Source organism: Rhinopithecus bieti, unplaced genomic scaffold, assembly GCF_001698545.2.
Source record: "Rhinopithecus bieti isolate Rb0 unplaced genomic scaffold, ASM169854v2 scaffold_33664, whole genome shotgun sequence".
NCBI classification, from domain to species: Eukaryota; Metazoa; Chordata; class Mammalia; order Primates; family Cercopithecidae; genus Rhinopithecus; species Rhinopithecus bieti.
The window spans coordinates 555,725-562,566 of record NW_016814733.1 but is presented as its reverse complement, the minus strand read 5'-3'; the positions used below and the strand labels follow the sequence as shown (position 1 = coordinate 562,566).

Genomic DNA, 6,842 nt, shown 5'->3' with positions numbered 1-6,842 from the left:
TACCTGACATGCTGAATATAAACCACGAGGGGGTGGGCCAAGGAATCTGTGATTTTACAAATTTTTCCAGGTGATAAAAGATCTGGGAATCTAAGCTGAAATTCGCTACATCACTGAAGCTGCTAGTAGCTATTAAGATCTGCGTTTTAGCTCTCCTTTCCCTTTTAGCAGCAGGCATGGCTATATAACTGCCTGATAAATGTCTGTGTCTGTAGGTCACTCCTATTCTTCACATGCAATGTGCCCGAATCGGCTTTTCCCATAGTAGTCATTTGGGTGACCCTTGTATCCACCCATGCAACTAATACCTTCAACTCTTATCTCTCCCTCATCCTCTCTGTAGAGTTATCAAGCCCTAAGACATGCCCTTTTTACTCCATTTTACTCTCCCTGTCCTAGTTTAGGATTTTCTTACTTAAATTTTCCTGTACTAGACTGGCAATGACCAAGTCAAGAACTGCTGATGGGTGGGTTGTGAGGAGACAGTGAAGACAGGGAGGCAAGAAAGGCTCTAAGAATTTTGCCTTAAGCAACTGGGGATACTGGCACCCTTTATGGATATGACTAAACCTGGGACAGAAAAGTGTACTACAGAAGAATAAAAATTCAAATACTGGACATATTAACTTTGAGATGCCTATGACATATCCCAGTTGAAATGTCGTAGGCAATTTTATATATACATATACATACACATATACGACTTCGGATCTCTTGGGAGGTGTCTAGGAGATATAAATTTGGGCGCCCCCTCCAAACAGATGACATTTAAAGCAGTGAGAAGGGAAGAGACTATTAGAAGAAGTGAAGAGAGAGATGGCCAAACTTTTGAGAATGGCAAGCACTTTTCCAGGCTTTTACTGCCCACCCTAATCCATCACCTATGCTCCAGCCACATCAAATCATTCTTTATGCCCCAGATAAATACAGGCAGTGGGGAGCCAGATATACTATCCCAGACTGATCCTTCCTGTATCTGCCCATTGCAACTTCTACTCTACTGCAAAGAGCCCTAAGCCCCAAATAGAAGGTGAATTACCTCATCACCATATCTGGACATGGGATTATTCTTCTTTGAAAGGACTCAAAAAAAATCTTAGCCTTAGACTTGTGCATCTAGATTACTCCAAGTTCCTCCCACTTCCAGCAAGCTTTCCCATTCTGTTTGTTGCGACGTTCCTTGGGTTTCAATGGCTTACAGTAAACCTCTGTAGTCAGTCCCCAGAGCTTCTCTAGGGATATGTTGAAGGATGTTCTTTGGAATTTAGAAATCGTTTATTAATTCAACAAAGCTAGGCTTTTAATATCATGAACTTAAAAAAAAATGTTAATTTGAAATTCTAGCTGAGCAATGACTTCTTTGTCCTAGATGGCATTTGACATCTTCCCGAAACAATTAATGCCATTGATCCAGTGAGTGAGAAACATCAGTGCAAAATGATTGACAATGAAGGAAAAATACATTGTTTTCAATATCACCCCCCCAACTACTTTCTCCCTCTTCCAGACCTTTGCACCTTTGAAAAGCATATTTGTTTTCATGAAAGTGTTCTCCACTCCTCTTCCCAGGAAGTGCGTTGTTGGTTTTCTGTGTGGAGGTGCCCCCGTGAAGGAAGCCTTGCTCACCCTCTGAGATATTGTTGAGCCCCACCTAGGTTGAGCAGAGCAGACACCCATCTTTAATGTGGGGCAGAAATAAATTACCTGAAATGAACAATGGGTGTTTGTCACGCAGACGCAGCAAAAGTAGCGTGGCCAGAGAAATCCCTCCCACTAGGATTGCAGGCGTACTTACCTTGGAATCCATTGTGTGTGAGTTTGTATTTGTCCACATAGCCTTTACCCATAAGAATTTCAGTCATCAGATCTATTCCTGTTGGCTATAACCAGAAAAGGGAAGTGAAAATTGAGAATAAAAAGTCGGGGATCAGGGTTGGGCAGAAGCAGAGAAGTAAATGGCAGAGGTGAAGCAAGATATTTTGTTTTTGGTTTTTTCAAAGAAGCCTTAGGCAAAATGACACCGAGGGGGTGCAATTTAAATTTTAACGCCATTGTCTCTTAAGAAGTGAGCTGACACACACATGTTTATAATGGGCCAAAACAAAGTGCTTTGTCATAAGGTTATCATGAGTAAAATTGAGACCATGTAACCTTGCATGAGTTGGTTTAATACTCAAGCTAGTTTTTGATTCTGAGACCACAGTCTCTCACACACACACACGCGCGCACACACACACACACTCAACAGGCCCAAAGTGGGGAAAATGAAATTCAGAAAACCTGTTGTACATACTTACATACTATGGGGCAAACAAAATTTATAAGTATTAAAGATACTAAATGAAAGTTTAGATCCTGAAACTATTTCAAGAAATTAATGATGATAAAATCATATTATTTGTTCTAAATGTATTTATTCAAACAGAATTATAAAATCTAATAGGCAGTATGTGTAGACTGGCCAGATATTTTGTTTTAGTTATATTTTCTCTGTATTCATAAATCTATATAATCAGTCTCAGAGCTATGGCCTGTGCAAAAGACAAAGTTTAACAGAACAACCTAATTAAAAAGAAACTCCTTATTTTACTCACAGGGGATCAGAATATGAAGTACTTGGAAACATTAAAAAAAAATCTCATTTTCCTGGCTGTTCATGTTTCTTTGATCCCAGAGTTACTCTAGCACATCTTTTCTCAAGTCGTTCCTTACCAGATTCTCTCCTTAACTCCCCACCTTCTTCCTCTCCACATGATTCCTCTTTCTCTCTATTCTTCCCCTTGAAACTGTCATTACTTTATGGCTTGTAGTGCTAGGTCATTTCTTTGACATTCTTCAGTCCCTTTCTTCTTTGACTTTCTTGGTCTCTAAGTTCTGCATCATAAAAATTCAAAGAACAGAACCTTGACAATAACGTTCTGTACTTACCAACCTGAACATATCCTTAATCAGACACAATGCTTGGAGCACAATGGGCCCTTAAAAATGGGGACAAGAGGGAAGAAGAAAGGAAGGCTGGAGCAAGCAAAAAGGAGAGCTAGGTTTCTTTGTTAAGTTTTAAAAGTATCATTGTATGGAAGTTTTACAAAGGAAATTTTAAATACCACAGATTTCTGCCTTTTGAGTTATTATATGCAGTAACATAACATTAACAGGGCAGCAATGTTTTTACGTTTATCATGTGGTTAAGTAAATTGTTAAACACAATTGATTACCGAAAACAGGGAATATGGCAGAAGATCAAAGAAATGCCAGAAATTTTTATTTTATATGGGGACATTCGGAATTTAGTTGAGCTTGACAGAGTCCTGCTGGCTAACACCAAGGAGAGACTATTGCTGTCCCCATGCAAGTGGCTGGAATAATGGAAGTGAAGAAGGAAATCACCGCATGGTGGACACTTTGAAGTTGGTTACAGATAGGAAGTTAGAACAAACTTCAATGGGTGAGGGGTCATGAGGATACCAGGAGAAGGTAACGTAAGACTGAATGAACAAAGTGAATTTGTGGTCACATGAAAATAAGGAGCAAAACTTCAGGAACAGTCTGAGATAACAAGAAGGTTGGTCCCCCAGGGCTCAGTCTTATGTCTCCAGTGCCATTTGACATTTTTTTTTTTGAAACCGAGTCTCACTCCGTCACCCAGACTGAAGTGCAGTGGTGTGATCTCAGCTCACTGCAACCTCCGACCCCAGGTTCAAGTGATTCTTCTGCCTCAGACTCCCGACACTACAGGCATGTGTCAACATGTCCGGCTACGTTTTATATTTTTAGCAGAGATGGGGTTTCACCATATTGGCCAGGCTGGTCTCAAACTCCTGACCTTGTGATCTGCCCACCTCGGCCTCCCAAAGCCATTTGACTTTTATTCCAGGAATAAACATATGTTTACACATCATAATAAATAAATAAGCTATTTATTTCACATATGTTTATACCTGAAATAAAAGTCAAATACATTTCCTGAAAAGAACAGCGGGTCCTTGTCACCCAGAAGAGGTAGAAGTGGTATGCAAGAGAAATTCCTATTGCCTGGGTTAATTAATTGTTGCATTACTTCTGATGCAGGAAATGAAGTACTTCTTCCTTCTGTAAATATTCAGATAGACTTTATATTGCCTATTTGCTCTTCATTTCCAGAATTTCTTAGATTAGAGTAAGGGTGCTGATGGGTATTACAATCTTGCAAATCAAGTTGAAGATCATGGAGTTCACATGTAAATGAGAGTTGCTTAACATGCATCAGTGACAGTGAAACATAGAGGGGTTGCCTAGATTTGAAAATATTTCTGCAATTATACACTGTTTTGTCATGAGTGCTTATTAAACATCTGCATACATTTGTGTTTGTCCTTTTATGACCACCTCAATTACTTCTTTCGTACTTGTTATTTGCTGTCATCACTCTTTGCCAAGTGTATGTATGACATGTTAGCCATTACTGAGTTGACAGATACTGCCAAATCTGTACATAAATGCAATCTCCAACATTTTCCTATATAGCTTTATTTTCAACATATGGGTCCCATCCCATTGTAACACTAATTGAGAACTTCCCGTCTGGAGGAAAGCAGAGAATGAATGACATGCAATATTGGACCCTAAACAGAACCAATGACAAAACTGTGAGCTCACAACCACACACTTCTGGAGAACCTTGCTACCAGAGAAGTGTTACTTCCAAGCTGTAAAATCACTCAGCAGTAAGTCAGGTAACCCAGACTTGATCTCCTCTATTCACTTCATTCCTTTGCTCACACTGTTCCCTGGGATTGAAACGTTCTTTCATACTCTGTTTACCGCATTTACTCCTGCTTATTCCTATAAAATTCACATAAAATTCTTGTGTGTGTTCTTCCTTATGTCAATAACCTCATACTGAATACTTGATTCTTCCAATGTGTAGTAGCTAGTCCCTCTGTCACTCCAAAGAAGTACATGTCTTCTCCAAAATTCGTGAATGTGTTACGTTACATGGCTATGAGAATTCAGGTAGCAGATGGAAGCAAGGTTGCTAATCAGCTGATGTTAAAATGAGAAGATCATCCTGGATTTTCTGGGTGAGTCTAATTTAATAAGAGCGTCCTTAAATGGTGAAAGGGGAGGCAGAGGAGTTAGAACCAGAGAAATGCATCATAAGAAAGATTTTCCCAGAACTGCTAGATTTGAAGATGGAGGAAGGGGCCACAGGGAAGGAATGTAGGCAGGCTTTAGAATCTGGAAAAGGCAAGGTAACAGATTAGGTTTAGAGTCTCCAGAAAGGAATGCAGACCTCTATCACCTTGGTTTTAACCTGTGAGACAGGTTTGACTTCTGACATCCAGAACTCTAAGATGATAAATTTGTGTTGTTTTAAGCCACTAAATCTGTGGTAATTTGTTACAGCATCAGAGGGAAACTAATACACCATCTATGGATAAAGACCATTCCAAAGGGTTTGCTTGTATGTTTCTTCCACTGGGCTGGGAGCTTCCTAAGGTCAGAAACTAGGTATCATTCAGTCCTACACCCCTAAAAACCTATTGTAATTTGTAATTAATTCCTGAGTAAGAAAAGACATAGACAAGAGAGAGGAAAGTCAAAATTCTAACTGTATATTTAAATCTGTGATCCACAAATACTCTCCTTACAGGCTAAATTACCTGAGAGTATCATCTGTGGCTTGTGTGGTTGTCAAAAGGGTGAACAGCAATCTTCTCAATAGTGGTTTGGCTCCTCTGTTCCTCATGAGCCCAAATGATTTACCTTCTAAAAATCATCAAGAAGATAAGACTCAAACCAGCTTCATAGCTAGAAGGATTTGAGAAATTATAATTATGGGATATGACCAAAGCCATACTCTACGATAAAGCATAGCAACAAATGCTTTTATTCTTCAAAAGAAAATAACATCAAATATTACAAAATATTAAGGAGGAAAACAAAAAAGAGGAGGGCAGTAAAGAAAAAGAAAATATAATCAAAACCAAATATAAATATATAAGTCACTGATCAATCAATAAAAGAGTTTTTAACCTATAAAACCAATCAAAGAGACAAGGCTTAAAGCATAGACAAGCAAAATTAATTGAGAGAAAGGCTGTAATACTGAGTCTTTGGGGAATCGAAAAGCTGAGTAAAGAAGGGATTAAGAAGGTATTGAACAATCGGAAAAGATCAATAGACATAAAACAAATTTAAAAGATATTTTCAAATTTTATAAAATATAGGTCCTAGAACCATGAATTATTTTAGACTTTCATGGAATATATAATTTTCATACCATTTAAGTTGTCTATATCAAATATGGAGAAATTCAAAATCCGTTTCCTGAAGCTGGCACAATCTTGTTCTGAAAACCTGAGAGGATGACATGAAAAGACAACTATGAATTATTATCTTTTAAGAGTAAACTACAAAATTCTAAGAAAATACTAATTCTCCTAAAATTACCACTATCATTGTTACATTATTTATTGTGTTCTTGTTATCTGACAAACAATGGGTTAAGAATGCTTTATCTCACATAATCTTTACATCCACCTGTTAGTAGATATCATTATTATTCCTATTTTACAGAAGACAGCTAAATGTTAGCAATATTAAATAAACGATTCAAGGTTACAAACTAACAAGGAAAGAGCAAGATTTTAATGTAGATTTTTCAAACACCAAAGCTATTCAATAACAATATTTTTTTTTATTATACTTTAAGTTCTAGGGTACATGTGCATAACGTGCAGGTTTGTTACATATGTATACTTGTGCCATGTTGGTGTGCTGCACCCATCAACTCGTCAGCACCCATCAACTCATCATTTATATCAGGTATAACTCCCAATGCAATCCCTCCCCCCTCCCCC

General features: G+C 38.1%; 1 long non-coding RNA gene across 1 annotated transcript in view; it reads left to right on the top strand.

The window, feature by feature from the left end:
• Nucleotides 1-2,922: 2,922 nt before the first annotated feature.
• Nucleotides 2,923-6,842, top strand: part of LOC108515171 (uncharacterized) — a 9,587-nt gene continuing 5,667 nt past the window's right edge. The window contains exons 1-2 of the long non-coding RNA XR_001881440.1: nucleotides 2,923-3,562; nucleotides 4,504-4,703. This is a non-coding gene — a long non-coding RNA (uncharacterized LOC108515171). The remainder of the gene's footprint in view (nucleotides 3,563-4,503; nucleotides 4,704-6,842) is intronic.